Source organism: Mesocricetus auratus, unplaced genomic scaffold (assembly GCF_017639785.1).
Source record: "Mesocricetus auratus isolate SY011 unplaced genomic scaffold, BCM_Maur_2.0 Super-Scaffold_100714, whole genome shotgun sequence".
In the NCBI taxonomy this organism is placed as follows: Eukaryota; Metazoa; Chordata; class Mammalia; order Rodentia; family Cricetidae; genus Mesocricetus; species Mesocricetus auratus.
The window spans coordinates 6,496,566-6,516,129 of record NW_024429270.1 but is presented as its reverse complement, the minus strand read 5'-3'; positions in this window follow the sequence as shown (position 1 = coordinate 6,516,129).

The window sequence follows — 19,564 nt, the reverse complement described above, 5'->3', positions numbered from 1 at the left end:
AGAGGGAGGGATGAAGGGAAGGAGAAAGAAGGATAAAGGAAAAAAGAAGAATGAGTTTGATAGCATATGAAAATATAGAACACAGAGTCATACATCCATACGCCCACTAGATACCACTATTTATCACTTCCCAACAGCCACTTCAGTATAGATTCTACCTATGGATTGGCCCATTCATCAGATTTGTGCCTCCATATACCAGTCATTTCCCCAAATCGCATCTTCATAAGCAGGTACATGGAGATTCAATCCTATAATCCATAGCCCCTTGTGAGCACTTCAGACCTAAGGAAGAATATCCATTTATGAAATTCTAATACAAAATCAAGCTTTCAGTCATAAATCCCTGTACTAAAGGAAAGGCTAATCTCCAAATATGCTTTTTCTGATGGCCTACAAGTAACCAATGATTCTGTGATTTTAGAGGGGAAAAATGAACAGAATTTCAAGCTTGAATAAAATTAATTTAACACAAGAAATTTCCAATTTTGTTAAATAATAAAAAAGGAAAAAATGATTAGTACAAATGATCTTTAACGTAGAGACAGGTATAGAAGAAGGTGGAGGTAGGCAAGAGAATAGAAACAACAGGTTAGTGCCAATTATAAGAAAAAGTTCATTTGCAAATTTAGAAAACTATAATGTTGAAAATAGTTACTCAGAATTAAGTCATTTTGATGCTTGTATTAATGTTTGTATGAAACAGGCTTTAGTGAGATTTGTGCTCAATACAAAACTGCTCGAGAAAAATGAAATTATTTAGGACATCATTACATTTTCCATGTCAGATTCTAAGGTCTCATTTACACAGCTGAGATGGAGGAATAATTCTGAAGTAAGAAAATAGGCCAGTGAGATGGAGCTGTGTATAAAGATGGCTGGTGCCCACCTTTCAGCTTGTGTTTGTTTCTTGAGATGCACATGGCAGACAGAAAGAAACAGAACCAATATATGTTGCAAATAATCCTATGACCTCCATATGTGCCTTGTACACATACTCATACATATGCATTGCATATATACACATACACAAGAGAATAAATATAATAAAAAGTAATTGTAATATAAGAGATGGCAGAGACAGTTTTATACCTTTGCAGTCTAAGTAAGCAGAGACATCACTTGAAAAATATGATAACCCTTTCAGTTTTGCACACGGAAACCATAGCTTACTATATGAGAGGAAGTGAAGTTTTCAATGAAAGGAATCAGAATCTCACCTGACTGGAGGAAGGTAGGATCCTATTTTCCAATGGTTCATCTACAGAATGTCCATTTCTATAGACTGACCCAGCATCCTTTTCTAAGGATTAATAAGCATGAGGAAAACCTGCCATGTGTAGTGACTGGAGAATAGATGCATACTTTGTTTATTCTTTTGTGAAGTTCTTCTGTTTAAGTATTTTTAAATAATTTCTCTTTAGTTATCTCATGGAGAACAAGATATGAATAATTCACAGATTCATTTCCCAGAATCCCTTGCTGATTAGTGAAGACTGAACAGGCAAGGTAAATTACATACTGTACTCATTCATTCCTGCTAAGCAAGGTTTGGTGACAGCTGCCACGTTTACAGTGATCAACAAAATCTCACTTCTATTGCTCTATTTAAAAAGGAGAAGGCTGTCCATTCTCTCCATACCTTTTCTATATTGAACTTGAAGTTCTAGCTAGAGCCATACAACAACAAAAGGAGATCAAAGGGATACAAATTGGAAAGGAAGAGATCAAACTTTCACTATTGGCAGATGATATGATAGTTTACATAAATGACCCAAAGAACACTATCAGGGAACTCCTACAGCTGATTAACACCTTCAGCAACCTGGGAGGCTATAAGACCAACTCAAGAAAAGCAGTAGCCCTACTATATACAGATGAAAAACGGGCAGAGAAAGAAATCAGAGTAACATCACACTTTACAATTGCCACAAGCAACATACCTTGGGGTAACGCTAACCAAACAAGTGAAAGACATGTATCGCAAGAACTTTGAATCTTTAAAGAAAGAAATTAAAGAAGTCATCAGAAAATGGAAAGATCTGCCATGCTCTTGGATAGGTAGGATTAATGTAATAAAAATGGCAATCCTGCCAAAAGCAATCTACAGATTCAATGCAATCCCTATTAAAATAACAGCACAAATCTTCCCAGACCTTGAAAGACAAATAATCAATTTTGCATGGAAAAGCAAAAGAACCAGAATAGCCAAAACAACCCTGTTCAACAAGGCAATATCTGGAGGCATCACCATCCTTGACTTCAAGCTCTATTATAGAGCTATAGCCTTGAAAACAGCTTAGTGTTGGCACAAAAATAGACAGATAGAACAATGGAATCGAATGGAAACCCTGATATTAACCCAAAAACATATGAACATCTGAGCTTTGACAAAGAAGTTAAAAATATACAATGGAAAAAAGAAAGCATCTTCAGCAAATGGTGATGGCATAACTGGATGCTGGCATGTAGAAAAATGCAGATAGATCCATGTCTATCACCATGTAAAAAACTTAAGTCCAAATGGATCAAAGACATCAACATAAATCCAGCCACACTGAGAAAGTGGGTGGTATCCTTGAACGAATTGGTATAGGAGACATCTTCTTAAACATAACACCAGTAGCACAGACAGTGAGGTCAACAATAAATAAATGGGACCTCCTGAAACTGAGAAGCTTCTGTAAGTCAAAGGACATAATTACCAAGACAAAAAGACACAGAATGGGAAAAATATTCACTAACCCCACATCTGACAGAAGGCTGATCTCCAAAATTTACAAAGAACTCAAGAAGCAAGTCTCCAAAATAGCAAAGGATCCAATTAAAAAGTGGGCTACAGAATTAAATAGAGAATTCTCAATAGAAGAGTCTAAAATGGCTGAGAGGCACTTGAGAAAGTGTTCAACATCCTAAGCCCTCCAGGAAATGTAAATCAAAATAACTCTGAGATACCATCTTTCTCCTGTCAGAATGGTTAAATCGAAAACACCAAAGACAATTTATGCTGGAGAGGTTGTGGTGAAAGGGAAACACTCCTCCACTGTTGGTGGGAGTGCCAACTCATACAGCTACTTTGGAAATCAGTATGGAGATTCCTCAGAAAAATGGGAACAAACCTACCACAACACCCAGCAACTCCACTCTTAGGCATATAACCAAAAGATTCACATTCATACAACAAGGATGTCTGTTCCACTATGTTCATAGCAGCATTATTTGTAATAGCCAGAACCTGGAAGCAACCTAGATGCCTCTCAACAGAAGAGTGGATAGAGAAAATGTAGTGTGTTTACACAGTGCAGTATTTACACAGTGGAGTACTATCCAGCAGAAAAAAAAATGGAATCCTGAAATTTGCAGACAAATGGAAGGCACTAGAAGAAAACATCCTGAGTGAGGTAACCCTTTCACAAAAAGAGAAACATGGAATGTACTCTCTCATATATGGATTTTAGACATAGATCTGGGTAGTGCCAGCCTACAAACCCATGACCAGAGAGTCTGGAAAACACAACCTTCATTCAATGGCTGATGGAAGCAGAGGCAGACTCCCACAGCTAAACACTAAGCTGAAGTCAAGGAATCCAGTGACAGAGAGGGAGGAATCATGAGCAAAGATGTTAAGACTGGGCTGTTTTAAACCCCAGAAACAGCTGTCCTGACAAGTGTTAACTCTTGAATGCCAGACAGATGGCTGGGATTCCAGCATGGGACTGATCAAGACCCCCTGAATGTGGGTATCAGTGAGAAGGCCTATGTAATCTATTGGGCCTTGAGTAGTACATCAGTGTTTATCCCTGGCATACAAATGAACTTTGGGTTCCCATCCCGCAATGAGAGATGCACTCTTTCCATGGACTCTTTGGGGAGGGTCTAGGCCCTGCCCTGGATGAAATGACAGACTATGGACACACCATGGATGGCCTCACCCTCCCTGGGAAAATGAGTGGATATTGGAGGGGTTGGTGGCAGGACATGGGAGGAGGGGAGGGAAAGGGAGAGGGACCTGGAATTGATATGTGAAGCAACCTTGTTTCTAATTTAAATTTAAATTTAAAAATAAAAATTAAAAAAGGAGAAATGAGCAAGAAACATGAAGTTGGAATTTTCTGTCACAAGATTAAGTTCATCTTTATGTCTTAATACTAAGTATAGGTTTGGGTGATTTCAAGAATCATTGAATAAATAGAAGAAGCATTTTTTAACAAAGGCTCTTATGTATATTTCTGCAATATACCGAATAATTGCTTGCTATTTTATTTTGTTTTGTTTTGTTTTACTCCAGGGTAAATCAATCAAGAGGTATCAACATTATGGATATGCAAATAATGTTAGCTAGGATGATCATATTCTTCATTATTTTTTAGTTTAAAAATTAATCATAGCATTCTTCCTTTACCTCCGTCTCTCTAAACACTTCCATATAACCTTTCTTGCTTTCCTTCAAATTCGTGCCATCTTTCTCCATTAATAGTCATTGTACATTCATATTTATGTATGCATTTATATTTCTAAATATAGACTATTGATTCCCTATAATCTTACTTGTATATATGTTTTTAGGGCTAAATGTTTGGCTCTGGAAAATCAATTAATGAGCTCTTCCCTGAGGAATACAACTTCATCCATTGCCATCACTTCTCAGTAGCTTATATTTCATTTTTTGTAGGCATCTCCTCATCCATTTGCCTTGTTCATTGTTGTAATTCTTGTTCAGGTTACATTTGGGTGGTTATGTTGGTGAGACTTGGAGTGTTTTACATCTGACAATATTGACAGAATCTTAGTGCAAAGTCTGGCTATTATATTCTTTCTTCACCCTCTTACACAGTGTTCCATGAACGTTAGATTCAGGAAAGTATTGCAGATATATCCATTGAAACTGGGTTCTGAAACTGCATTTTGTTAAACTGATTTCCTTTGGATTTCTGAGACAACAACTTATGGAATCCAAGCAGTTTTCTGAATATTTGTGTCCCTGAAGATGGCTTAAATTTCTTAGTGTCTTGCTTATATCTCCTGAGTACTTTAACATGCCTGAGATATATATTCATTTTTAACAAGCAATGTTACTTCTATTATGCACAGTATGGACCTAGTTGTTCACTGGTTGTCTACTGTAGCAAGCAGGTTATTGAGAAGAAGAGTTTTCTTCTCCTCAGAAGAAACTAACAACAGCATTACATAAGCAGGCTTCTTAAAAGTATGGAGGACCTTAGACCAAAGAACTCAGGAAGCAAGTCTCCAAAACACCAAAGGAGCCAATTAAAAAGTGGGGGACTAAAATAAATAGAGGATTCTCAATAGATGAGTCTAAAATGGCTGAGATACAGTTAAGAAAGTACTCAACATCCTTAGCCATTAGGAAAATGTAAATCAAAACTACTTTGAGATATTATCTTACTCCTGTCAGAATGGCTAAAATCAAAAACACCAATTACATTTCATGATGGAGAGGATGTGGAGAAAGGGAAATACTCATCCATTGCTGGTGGGAGTGCAAACTTGTACAGCCATTTAGGAAATCAGTATGGAGCTCCCTCAGGAATATGGAAATCAGTCTACCACAAGACCCAGTAAATCCACTCTAAGACATATACCCAAAAGATGCCCATTCACATAATAAGGATGTCTGTTCCACTATGTTCATAACAGCATTATATGTAATAGCTAGATCCTGGAAGCAACCTATATGCCCCACAACTAAAGAGTGGATAGAGAAAATGTGGTACATTTACACAATGGAGTACTACTCAGCCAGAAAAAAAATGGAATCTTGAAATTTGCAGGCCAATGGATGGCACTAGAAGAAACCATCCTGAGTGAGGTAACCCAGTCACAAAAAGACAAACATGCTATATACTCACTCATATGTGGATTTTAGATATGGATCAGGGGAGTGTCAGCCTACAATGCCAGGGCCAGTGAGTCTGGGAAACATGGAAGTTCCCAAGAGATATGCATGATATCCCAGAGAAGTGAAATGAGGCAAGATCTCTGGAGCTAATTGGGAACTTGAGGGAGGGGAGAGGGAAACAGGATAAAGAGAGGGGGATAACAGGAGGGGAGAAGAAGACATGGGGGAGTAGGGAGGCTGAGTTGAGGTAAGACTAGAGGAGAGCAGGATGAGAGATACTATAATAGATGTAGTCATTATAGCTGACACTAGTGAGATTTCCAGAGATCTACAATGATAACACCAACTGACAAAATAAGCAATAGTGGAGAGACTACATTAATAGCCACTATCTGATGATAAGATTAATGACTACCTTATATGTCGTCCTGGAACCTTCATCCAGTGACTGATGGAAGCAGGCACAGATACCCACAGCTCAACAATGAACTGAACTCCTGGAAACCAATGACAGAGATGGAGGAAAGATGAGCAAAGGGTCAAGACTGCAGGTGAAACACATAAAGTTAGCTGACTGGACAAGGGGGAGCTCTTGAACCCCAGACTGATACCTGAGACACCAACAGGGGACTGATTCAGACCCCATGAATGTAATGTCAGTGAGGAGGCCTCAGAAATCTCTGGGGACTTGGGTAGTAGATCAGTGTTTACCATGGCCTAAGAATGAACCTTGGGAGCCCATTCCACATTGAGGGATACTCTCTTACCCTGGACACATGGGGAAGGGCCTAGGTCCTGCCCTGGATGAAATGACAGACTTTGGAGATACCCCCAAGGATGGCGTCACCCTCCCTGGGAAATGATGTAGGAATTGGGTGGGGGTTGAGGGAACTGGTGGAGGGACAAGGGAGGAGGGGTAGGAGAGCAAGCTGGGATTGACATGTGAAGCATGCATGTTTCTAATTTAAATAAAAACATATATTGAGGAAAAATTATGGAGGCCCACAAGTTATTTTAGAGGCATTGGTCTTCTAAAATCTCAAGAAAATGTCACACTGATAATGGATAACAAAAGATTATTGTAAAATCTGTGACACTAAAGATGTATTTGCTTGAGCAGGGTATTTTTATGGTGTGTAGGACACCATATCACTAAGCTGGAGACAGTGTTAATGAGGCAGGACAGCCAATGGATTGACATATATCCTATTTGAACATTGACATGGGCCTGGATCTCAAAAATAGAGGCTGTTTCCAATGAACTTGCAAGTTAAAGAAAAATAACAAATACTCAGGATACATTTTAAGACAATTATATTTAGAATAGTTGAATAACTGATACTTGAACTTATGCATACATGGTCAAGCTGATTTTCACATAACTTTCCCACCATTTTATATAAGACAATGTCTGAATAAGTAGAAAGAGTTCTAAGAGCATTGGTGCCAGATCAGAGTCTCCTAATGGCTATGAACACACAATCCTCATTCCCACTCAGCAACCTAGGTAACTGATTATCCACTTTCTGTCTCTACAGTTGTTCACAATCTGTTCACTTTAAGTGAATAAATCTACCAGCTTGTTTCATGTTTGTCTGTTTCTGTCTCTTTGTGTGAATTATTATTTTCTTGTTTGTGTGGCACCTGTAAGCAACTTCTTTCTTTCTTTGTTGGTGAGGAATCCCCATCATACTAACATTTTAAATTTAAAGATGAAGAAACTGAGGTTGAGTGACTCAACACAAATGCCTGGCATTCCTACAGTAAACTGGGAGGACATGTATTTGCTTTTTCAGCTTATGAACTTGACCAATTCCATTGTGGCTACTATAACACCCTCACCTCTTCCTGTCTTACTGTTTGTACTCACTGGTGAGAGAAAGAACAAAATGCTTAGCATGATGGCAGTTTTTCATGATTGACATTTATAAGAAGTTCAAGACACTTGTCATTTCACTAAGTCAGAACACTTGGGCTCCTGTAGCTTCAAGGTCTTTGTTGCAAACTTTCATCAACAAATAATCATAGCTACAGAACAAGAAAACCTCAGGGAAAACAGGCACAACTACTCTGCTAACAATTCTGTTTACATATCTTTTCTCTCCCAACCAATCTGAAAGCCACTTTGCTAACAGGAATGTCCCAGTTCTGGAGTCATTACTGACACACTCTGTCCTTTGACAGGGAGCAACATTTCCATACAAACTATTTTTGGAATAAAGAAATATATAGAATATAAATTTTCTGGCGTTTTTCAGGTTATGAGTAACAGGAGCAAGTAAAGATTGCAAGATTTATTTTAACTCCATTTGAAACTTCTTATGGCTAAATGGATTTTCTAGTTTCATGGGCTTAGCCACAGTAGTTTGCTAATATTCAGTAATCCAAATGAAGGCCTTCATTCTCTATCCAGGTGCATTTGATTTTGTCTTATAAAGAACATCATGGTAATGCATGACTAGACTTTCAGATATTTCAACACAGGTTAACAATTTGAATATATTTAAAGGCTTAATTCTTAAAGAATATAAATTAGTAAAATCTGATTTGATACTAATACAAAAGGATATAGATTAACCTAAGACAGTTTTCTGGTGCAAATAAACTATGCTTTTCCAATAAAAAAACTAGCTGTCCCAATAAAGTAAATATTTACAAAGTATATATAAAATTCTCAACTTACAAGGCTGTTTTAATTATTGAAATATTTTGACCCCATATTTTTACCATATCATGCACCATATTAATACATTGATCCCAGAAATATTTAATCATTAATCCAAATGAGAAATCAACATTTTGGTGTAGTAAGAAAATAGAGTCTTTGTCACAAGGATCCTTAAACTTAATTCCGCGTACTCTCTCCTTTGTGTTTGTTTCTATGGAGTACACTTGTGTACTTTAATATACAACACCAAAGGATCTTGAATTGGAATACAGATTAAATAATACACTGCAAATTAATGATGGATAAATGATGATACATCAATCCATCATGGTATTTAATGTTGAATTCAATAGCTCTTCTATCTTGTTTCTTCCAATCCAAATATTTGCCCTTATCCTTAACTTTGAAGTCAAATACAATTAGGCACATCCTGAATTGTACCTCTGTGGCAGCTTTGGGATATATATATATATATATATATATATATATATATATATTGAAATCTCTGTGTAGTATGATCAATGAAAAATCAGTCCCTCATTTCCTATTACTTTATATAAATGAACTAGTAGTTATGTGTTCATTCACCTCTATACTTTAAATAAGACATTCTGTATGTATGTAAAATAGGCCCAGGCGCATTAGTTGCAAGATATCTTGGGAGTTATCCACAGATGTCCAATTGAATCTCATGCATACTTGATAGAAGAGAATTCATGTTTGTTATTGCAAACCTTGCCAACTACTGTGGAAATGTCATGGACATAAAAGAAGAACCTATAACTGTCATTTTCCTGATTCAACATAACATTAACTGTATCCTCCACACATATCTTCATCCACAGGTAAGTGCAGCTCTCATCCTTCATTACAGAAGCCTCATCTTGCCATTGGTAGATCCTGTTATAAAATTGGCAAATGCCCAAATTCAAAGTATAAAGAACTGTAGACCAGTTGTATACCACACATGATTAGGAATGCACAAGCAAAGTCTCAGATCTACTCACCAGGAACCAAAGCTGGGGATTACATTTCTATCTCCTTTTCTGTCTTTCTTTGTAATTCCAGAAGTCAGGGGTGCCTTCATAGTTCCCCGAATAGTCAAATTCAGGACTTGTGTGGTCAAACAGTTCTTGCTATACCTTCATTAAAGTTTAGAACTGGGGAGATGGTTTAGGTGCCTGTTCCAAAACTAAATAACCTGAACTTACTTCCTTGGTCCAACAAAATGGGAGGAGAGAAATGAGATTTGAAAGCTGTCTTTTAGTAACCTCTTGAGAGACAACACACATAGACACACACACACACACACACACACACACACACAGAGAGAAAGAGAGAGAGAGAGAGAGATGAAGAAGAAGAGGAGGAGGAGGAAGAGGAGAAGAAGGAGGAGGAGTAAGACACTAAATAAATAAAGTAATATCATTAATATTATTTTTTGAGTTCTGAAATTCTTACCTGTTTCTGTTCAGTCTTCAAGCAGGGATTCATATAAACATAAATAAGATAAACATGATTGTTTCCCTTTACAGGATTGTTACATGGACTTGAGATGTGTCATATGTTCATATTGTGCTATGCTTATCTCTGAATTCTTGTCTAAGTTGCCTACAGTTCTATTGCAGTGAAGAGACACCATTATCAGGGAACCTTATAAATGAAAACATTTAATTAAGGCTTTGGTTATAATTTAGAGGGTTAGTCCATTATCATTATGATGATGGGGAGTGTGGTGGCCAGCATGAAGATATGACTGGAACAGTAGATAAAAGTTTACATACCAATTTCCAAGGAGTAGGCACACATAGAGAGAAACTGGACATGACATCATAGCCCAACTTCAGTGACACACATTCTCCAACAAGGTCACATCTCCTATTGCATCCTAACCAGTCCATTCTGGGGACCAAACATTCAAATACATGAGCCGACGGGTACCATGTCTCATTCAGCCACTACAGTTTCCTGTGTCTCACCAGTTTACCCACTGTTCTTAATGTCATACCTCTTTCACATTGAATTGAATAATTCCTTAGTTGAGAAGGGTGGCCCGGGATAAACAGTGAATAATGTAAATAAGGGAAATGGTGCAGTGGGTAAGCTGCTTGGAGTGCAAACATGCAGGCCTGTGTTTGCACCTCCGGGATACACACAAAACTCTCAGTGCACTGACTTGCAGTGGCAAGTCCTTGATCTTAGTAATGATTTCTTAGGAGCAACAATTTTAGCAAATCAGCGAGATTCAAGCTCTGTCTCCAAGAACAATTACTAAGGTGGCAAATGAAAGGAGACACCCAACATCAACCTCTCATCTTGACAACCACAGGCACACTTAGAGATACACCTCCACCCTCCGCACACATGTTGCAAATAGGATGAAAACTAATTTCATTATAATTGAATTTCCATCAGTGAGTAAGATGATATTGTAAGGGATACTATGAAAATATTCTTTACACAGTCCAAATGAGATATAAAGTACTTCTTAGGGAAGTGAAATGTTTGGAAAAATTATCCTCTCTTCTTGAAAACTACATTTTTCAAGAGTGTATATCACGCCAGTAAAATTAAGTTTCTTTCTAAGGGATACGGAAGTAACTAATTGATAGGAAATTAGAAGTAGAAGAAAATAGATATAAAAGGAGACTAATTCCTCATACTCAAAAGATACAGCTTTTCTTACTATTCATGTAATTTTCTTACTATACATATCATGTATCCTACTATTGATATTTCACTATATGTATATGCACTTTAAAGAGTTATATAAACTTAAAACATTTGTCTTTAATCTACCATAGAGTTGAATTACTCTTAACATCTATTTCTCACTTTCTGACATGTATCTTTGTGGACACAAACAGAAATTTTCAATTTGCTTAAGAAGGATTTGTTACTTGATCTTATTTAATAAGAATTGATTTATAAACTTCCTATAGATGTCATGGAATAAATTAATGATTAAAATATCTTTCATCAGAATTATTGCAAATATTTTTACATAATAAGAAACATCTGTCAACCTCAGATATGGAAAATGGGTTCAGTAGATATAATCTTTAAAAAATGATGTCTGACATTCAGCTCAAACACAAAGAGATCTTTTCATATTCAGTCAAATAATAATTTATTAATGTTATGAAGAAGGAAGTCATACCTCTATATTGTCCATACCTTAAACAGTACAAAAGCAAATGTGCATGTAGTCACACTATGGTTGCCTCTAAAAATACTCCCCCCCCCCACACACACACTCATCAGAATATGGATCTGGTGAATGTGACTTTTATTTTCCTCAGTATAAGCAGACTCTGCTCCTTAGCAGGCTCCTTTCTTCCTCTTGTCAACCTTCTCTGAGCATCTGTCATTATTTCAACATCTGGAAGAGGAGATAAGCGGCTTCAGTTGGAACACCACAGTCAGCAACTTTTTCCAAGAAACTAAATTTGTCATTTTTGCACAGCATCCTTCTCCTGCCAGCTTTTGACTTCCTTTCCCCAGGCCAAACTTGAAAATCAGGACTCCACGTCTGTAAGGCTGCTGTGACAGACTAATGCAGCTATGAGGGGAAAAAATGCCTGACAAAGGGTGGAGAGATAATGATTAATTCAAATTAATTTCTATAGCAGCAGGGACACATCTAAATATGATATAGAGATTTAATCTCAGTCTGACTTTGGCACAGCTATTACACATGGCTTCCTTCTTAAAGAAATACTCAACACTGCTCAACACTACTCTCTGTATTCTTTGAGGATGCTTTCACAGTTTTGTTTCCTCTGAAGTGAAGGCAAGGCCATATTTTCAGCTTAACCAGAACACTTCTGGAAGCTAATTTTGAGTGTTATATTAAATAAATTCAAATAGAAATTATTGGAGGTCCTTTATTCTGTTTATAAAGCATGTCCAAGCTGGAAAAGAACTCTGTGAAGCACAGTTTCCCAGATTTTATCCATTCTAACAAGACTTTAAAGAGAAAACCAGTCTGGATGAAGCCATTCAAAATACTTGAAAATATTCCACAAGTACATGAAGCATTTTCTTTTAACTTCATTAATGCCACATAATGATGAGGTTGCCAAAAAATCACATTTCAAACAATGAAAATAAAAGACTTTTCGTGTTAATTTGCCTTGGTTTTGTGACTGTTTTGCAACATAGCCCAAACTGACATAGAATTTACTGTGTCTTACAAGCTGGTCTTAAACTAGTAATGCTATTGCTACTACCTTCTGTTATGGTGCATACAGGAATAGTCCACCACATCTGCAAAACATTGTATTATATAAGAGAATGTAAAATACAGAGAGTCGGGTAGTCAGCATGTTAAAACATTCTGCTTTAAAAGTGAATGTTTCCTTTCTGAACCTTCACCCTAAGTTATTTTAAAAAACTTCATTTAAAGTTTGTTTTTAAGTGTGGTAATTTGATACTGTAACAAAGAAATGACTTGTTTACTACTCAAACCGCAGGATGATAGATATTTACTTCTGAGAACTCCTCACATATTTTTACTACCTGTTTGTTTTTTAATAAGAATTATCTCTCTGGATAAAAAGGTCAAGAGGGAATATATTAAAAGGATTGGATTCTTTTTCTTCAATGATTGCAGAATCACATTTTCATATGTGTGTCAGAAATATTGCACTTGGAAAAAATAAGTCTCAAGTTGACGTGTTTTTCTCTTTGCTTCATTCCTTATGATTGAATTGGGACCTCTCATACTTTCTTCTTCATATAGATTCATTAATCTATGAAACTCTAGTAATAATGAAAGAAAATGTGGAATTTTCAGTCAAAAAGTTAGGCCGGTAAAATTTCAGTCTGACTAGCAATTACTGCCTTTGTACAATTAATTTGCCTATTTGATCAATATTATCATCTCTGAATGTGATCTAATACAAGATTGAAGAAGGCAATAATTAAAAATATATAAAATAATAAATATAGCTTATAAATGATAAGGTAGTGATGAGAAGGCAAAAATTAGGAAATATATGAAATAATGAATATAACTTATGAAGGAGAAGGTAGTTCATGTATTGCTTTAAACACCAAAATATTTCATTGCATATTTTATTCCAGCAATTGGATACAACTACTACAAAGAACATTGCTGACTACATGACCAGTTCCTAATTCTCTTTTCATGTTTCAATACTGGTTTCCCATGGAACATCCTTCCTAAGAGCAGTCTCTGTCTTACTAATTTCAAAATTTTGCATCAGGCCTAATGGAATGGTAACTATAAATGTTATGGATGAGCAAACTGAGGTACAGGAGATGATATCTTTCAGGGAAGGAGAGCAACCCCCTGACAGAGAAATGGTTGAGATATGTTGTAAGTCACTAAGTTTTGATTTCAACACACTTCTTTAAATTCAAAAGTGTTTTAGTAAACAGGGTGTAACACAGCAAAATACTGTATAGATTTGTTATGAGATGGCATAATGTATAACATAGTATATAGTATGTCTTTGTGTTTCATTTTGAATACACAGTATGCACACACAAACATATATATATTTATGTCGCACCTGCTGTGCGGCCTGCATCCGAGAATGTAGCGAGGTGGTCGGGATAGATGACACAGAGACTGGTCGGTTGCTTTAAGAAAACTTTATGCTTCCCAAGTCAGCTTAGGAGGAGACACCAGTCTGCTTAGGCGAGAGCTCTCAGGAGAAGTCTCTCCAAGAAAAAAGAGCTTCCCTTTTTAAGGTCTTCTGCCATCCATCTACATACAATTCTTTCCAGACTTCTCACCCTCCTGGCTGGTGGTTTAATCTCCGGCCCCAGAATCAGGGAGACACCGCAGGGGGGACAGGAAGAGGCATCTAGCCGTAGGCGGTGTGAAAGTCATGGTATCTCAGTGAGCGATCCCTTATCTGAGCCCTATCAAGAGCTTTAAAGCACTGAATTGTTTTCAGTAAACATTACACAGCTGCCTGCTCCCAGGCCGAAGGGGAAGTGGGTTTATGCTCAAGGTCTGCTGTCCCCACAATTCACCCCTTTTTTTTTTTAAATGAGGCACTCCTGGCTTAGGTCAAGTAGGGTCACCCTCCCTGGCCCGTCTTTGGGGGACCTTGAACCCCTGTCTTATGTGGGAGGGGTCTCCCCCACAGGTTGCCCGTCTTTGGAGTGGCCCCACCCTTAGAATCATCTGTAATAAGGCTTTATGGCTATCGGGATTGCCATGGGCTAAGGCACTTTGAACTCAGCATGAAGCCAGAATGCCTACTATCACTGTTACCATTCCTAGGACCCCCACTGACATAGCACCTCTCTGTCATCTGCCCATCCCCCGATCTGGGCCTTAGCATTCTACCACCAGCCTTTCTTTGCTACAAGGGTGATTTATAGTTACAATTTGACGGTCAAAACAGTGATAACGTTTACAATCATTTTAAGATCTACTTAGGAAAGCATTAGAGAGTGCACTTGCACAGATACATTAGGTACAATCATTGATGTTACACATGTAGCATTATAAAAAATATGAACAAGAGGCTTGTGCACTATTTACAGAGTACCAATTTGTTCCTGTGGTGATGTAGTCTGTCGATTTAACGTCAGTAGTATCAGCCGAACATGTAACCCGAGTCAAAGTCGCACCAGAACAAACCACATTTCTCCAGAAAAACACACTGGCATAGGTGTGATTCCAGAAACAGGAACTACCAAGTCTGATATTTCAAGTGACCATGTCCTGTTCAAATACTGAAAAGAGGCTTTTGTCACTCATCACAGTCCATACCAATGTCCAAATGTTTTAAATGGGTCCTTTTTCCCCCAAAGGGAAAAGCTGGCAAAATGAATTCTGTTGTTTTAAGGTGTATCAAAGGCTAGCTGCTAATCTTCCAGTTTTGTTGGCTTTGGGATGAAAACTCATGGGTCCAGGATGTTGATGTAGCAAGCCTGATGAGAAACTGGAAATCTCAAACTGACTGTTTTATTTCTTTCTCGGGCTGTAGATTTGATGACATCAAGGGTCAGGAACACCGACTTAGGAGATCTCAAACTGGCTTAAGCAGGCTCCCACAGTCTCAGGTCCAGTTTTCTCTGCTCCATGCATCTCACCAAATGTTGTGACAGCTACTGAAGCTTTATTCTTTTCCTGTAAGAAAACACAAACATGCCCTCCACCCCAAATTAGGGTCTTCTCTACTGTCTAGTGTATGGATGTTTCCATTTGACCTGAGTAATAGTTGTTTAACTTTCATTATGTCAGAATCTGTCTGAAGCAGATTCCTCACTGGCATTTACATCTTAAAAATTTTTAAATGAGGAGTGGAATATTTAATGAATCATGTGGGGACTGGGGACATTACTCCCCCTTTTATTTTTAAATTTTGTTTGAACTGTAGAAGTTGGACCATAACAGTAGAAGGATTTGTCTACCCTCCTTAGTCAACTATCTAGGTGAATTGGGATCACTATTTAAAGTATTAGTAGATGTCCTTTAAAAGGGATATAACCATTAAGTACCTTTGAGAATGATTTAAGGATTGTAAACTATACTATGTCCCAAATAGTCCCTTTTTTTTTTTTTAACCTGTAGCTCTCACTAGCTGACAAGGCCTAGTTTGCATCTCAACTGACACGGCCTAATTTGCATCTACACAGACACCTTTGGGGGTGGGGGCCTGCCAAAGCGGCAGGACAGTTCCCTGAAAAAACCTCTCTTTCTCTCTCTCTCTCTCTCTCTCTCTCTCTCTCTCTCTCTCTCTCTCTCTGACTGGCTCTGAGGGCTTAACTTGAATTTTTTGTTAAAATATTAACCGACTGACTGGATGTTTCTTTTGGCTATATCTAAATCGATTTAGGCAGTTTTTAACTGTGTGAAGGGATTTAAGTATCCCTTTAATCATATCCAAGGCAGTTAGAACAGTTGCTTTTGTCAATATTTACGCATTTACATTCCACACTTCATACATACTGACGTGGCCACGTCCATACACACAGACCATGCATACATATCTCTCCTTTTGCCTAGGTTATGATTAGTTTGTTGAACTGAAACTTCTTTAACAGAACAACTCCAGTCAATCTTTGAATTAAGACAAAAGGTTGAAAAAGTCCTGTATGTCCCTCATCATTTCTTTATTAGAGAAGTTTTGAGCTACACTCAGGGGCTACAGCCATACCCAATCCTTGTAATTCTGTAGATGTAAAGTGGAAGGCCAGGCTTTTGTCAAAAGTTTTTAGAGATGACTCACAAAATTCAATAACCTACCCCATATAAATGTAACCAAACATTTTTATTTTATATACCTTTGTCTTTTTCTTTACTGAATACTAATACCTCATTTATTAACTGTTACCAGTTTATTTAATTTACCCATTTTTAATCTATCTTCCCATTTAGGATGATCCTCCAATCTACCCTCCAACTGAGGGCAACATCTTATCTTAGGTTCCCTTTCTTTTTTGACCTTTGTTAGGTGAGGGCCTAGACATTTAATCCAATCCACCCTTCAACTGATGGTTTAATCATGGAGATATTAAATATTTTTAATAAAGCAGAGATTCCCCTTTTAGGAGGGGTAAACTCAGACTCTCTTGTTGGCAGCAGCCACTCCCAATGTATTTATTAGTGCTATAAAGGCGATGAATGGGGAGCTGCAGTGACTAACTGGCATCAAAACGGTGGGAGGGGTTTTCCTCACCAGTGCCCATACTTCCCTTACCTGAGTTTGGCAATGTTTAGATCATTTTTATCATGGCGAGCATTCCTAGTGCCGGGAGCAGAGTCGGGGTCAACATGCCTGATGCACCATTCGGGGACCCAAATAGGCTTCTCACTTCCTGGAGGGAAAATACAAACAGCCCCTGGGACCCTAGCTAGTAGGGGAGTGGGTGGCTGCCATTTTCCTGTAATCAAATCCTTCCATCTGACCCATCCCAAAGACTGGGAGGGTTTGTTCCAATGTCTCTCCATGGCAGACAAATTATTACTATCTATGGTCAAAAAATTTAAAATATAAAGCATGGTGGATAACTGAATATTGGGGGAGGTGACATATTCCCCCTTTTTTATTTTTTAAAATACTGTTTGAGAGTGGCATGGGTGCGTTCCACAATGGCCTGTCTGGTGGGGTTGTGAGGAATACCAAAAGAATGGACAATGTGATGTTCCCTGCAAAAGGCAGCAAAGCGATTGCTGACATAGGCAGGGCCATTGTCCGTTTTTAGGGCATCAGGAACGCCCATGTAGGCAAAGGCCTGCAGGCAATGAGAAATAACATCTTTAATCTTCTTTCCTGAGTGGAGAGAGGCAAAAATCAGTTTAGAATACATGTCCACCGAAACATGCATGTATTTCAATTTCCCTGCCTGTGGCAGGTGAGTTATATCCATTTGCCAAAGATAGTTGGCCCTGAGGCCCCGGGGATTTACCCCCTCATTGGGAGAATTATGATAAGGGGCACAGTCAGGGCACTGAGAGGTAATCTGTGTAGCCATGGATAGGGGGCACCCAGTATGAAATTTAATGGAGCGGGCATTTAGATGATATCGCTCATGGAGCTGGTGGGCAAGCTGCTCCTGAGTGTATAAGACCCTAGGGTGGGTCAAGGAGTCAGCAAATTGATTGCCCTGGGCAAGGTGTCCTGGAAGGTTAGTATGTGCACGAATAAATCCCACATAAGCAGGGTAGATGCACTGCCAAATAAGATGTTGGAGCTGAACTAATAAGGAACGAATCTGAGAGGTTGGAAGAACATATGGAGAGGTTTCTAAAGGTCTGACAATGTTGGCAACATAGACACTATCAGTATATAAATCAAAGGGCTCCCCCTCAAACATTTGGAAGGCCATCAAACAGGCAAACAACTCTGAAGCTTGTGCTGACATTTTCCCTATGGGTACCCTCTTCTGCACCTGAGAAGAAACCACCACCGCGAAACCTTTGGAGGAACCATCTGTAAAGACTGAGCGAGCTCCAACTAGGGGGCTCTCCTTTAAAACCTTGGGAAAAATCACAGGATGTTGTTTAAAAAAAGACATCAAGGGGCTATTGGGATAAAGGTTATCAAACTTGGCACCTGTAGATGTAATAAACCGGGTCCACCCATAATGGAAGGTCTGTAGATGTTCCATCTTCTCTTTATCATAAGGAAGAATAATTTTATCAGGACTCTTTCCAAAGGTTTGGATGCTAAACTTGTGTGCCTTCCATAACAACTGTAAAATCAGATTATAGAAGGGGGCCACTACCTTCTTAGGGGAGGCTGACAAATGTATCCAATAAATGGGGCCAGTCTGCCAAAACACAGCAGTGGGCGAAAAGCTAGATGAAAGTACAACCAGAACAAGAGGCTGTCCATAATCTATACACCGAAGGTGGGCTTGCTCTATACATTTTAACAACAATTGTAGGGCATTCCTGGCCTCTGGGGTAATCTGTCTAGGGGAAGTTGGAGCGGGATCCCCAGGAAGAGTATCATAAAGGGGTTTAAGAGCCGCTGTTTCAATAGAAAGAGAAGGGCGAATCCACTGCACCTCTCCCAAAAATCTCTGCCAGTCATGAAGCGTTTTTAAATTTGAACAATCAATTTGGAGTCTTTGGGGCCGGAGGCCAGTTTGTTGAATTTGATGACCCAAGTAAGTATAAGGGGGTCTCTTTTGAATCTTTTCTGGAGCCAAAATAAATCCGCGGGTCTCCAGGAGCTCTTGTAGCTCTGCAAAGGCTATGTAACATTGCCTCTCCTCGGCTGCAGTGAAAAGAACATCATCCATGTAGTGGATGATGTAAAGATCAGGGAATTTACGCCTGAGGGGATCTAAACAGGCAGCTACATAAATCTGGCATATAGTTGGACTGTTAGCCATCCCTTGCGGGAGCACCACCCATTGGAAGCGAAGTGCAGGCTCCCTAAAGTTAATTGCAGGAAGGCTAAATGCAAACCGAGGACTATCTTGAGAATGTAGGGGAATGGAAAAGAAGCAATCTTTTAAATCAATGACAATCAAATGCCAGTCTTTAGGAATGGCCACAGGTGAGGGCAAGCCAGGCTGCAGAGCCCCCATGGGCT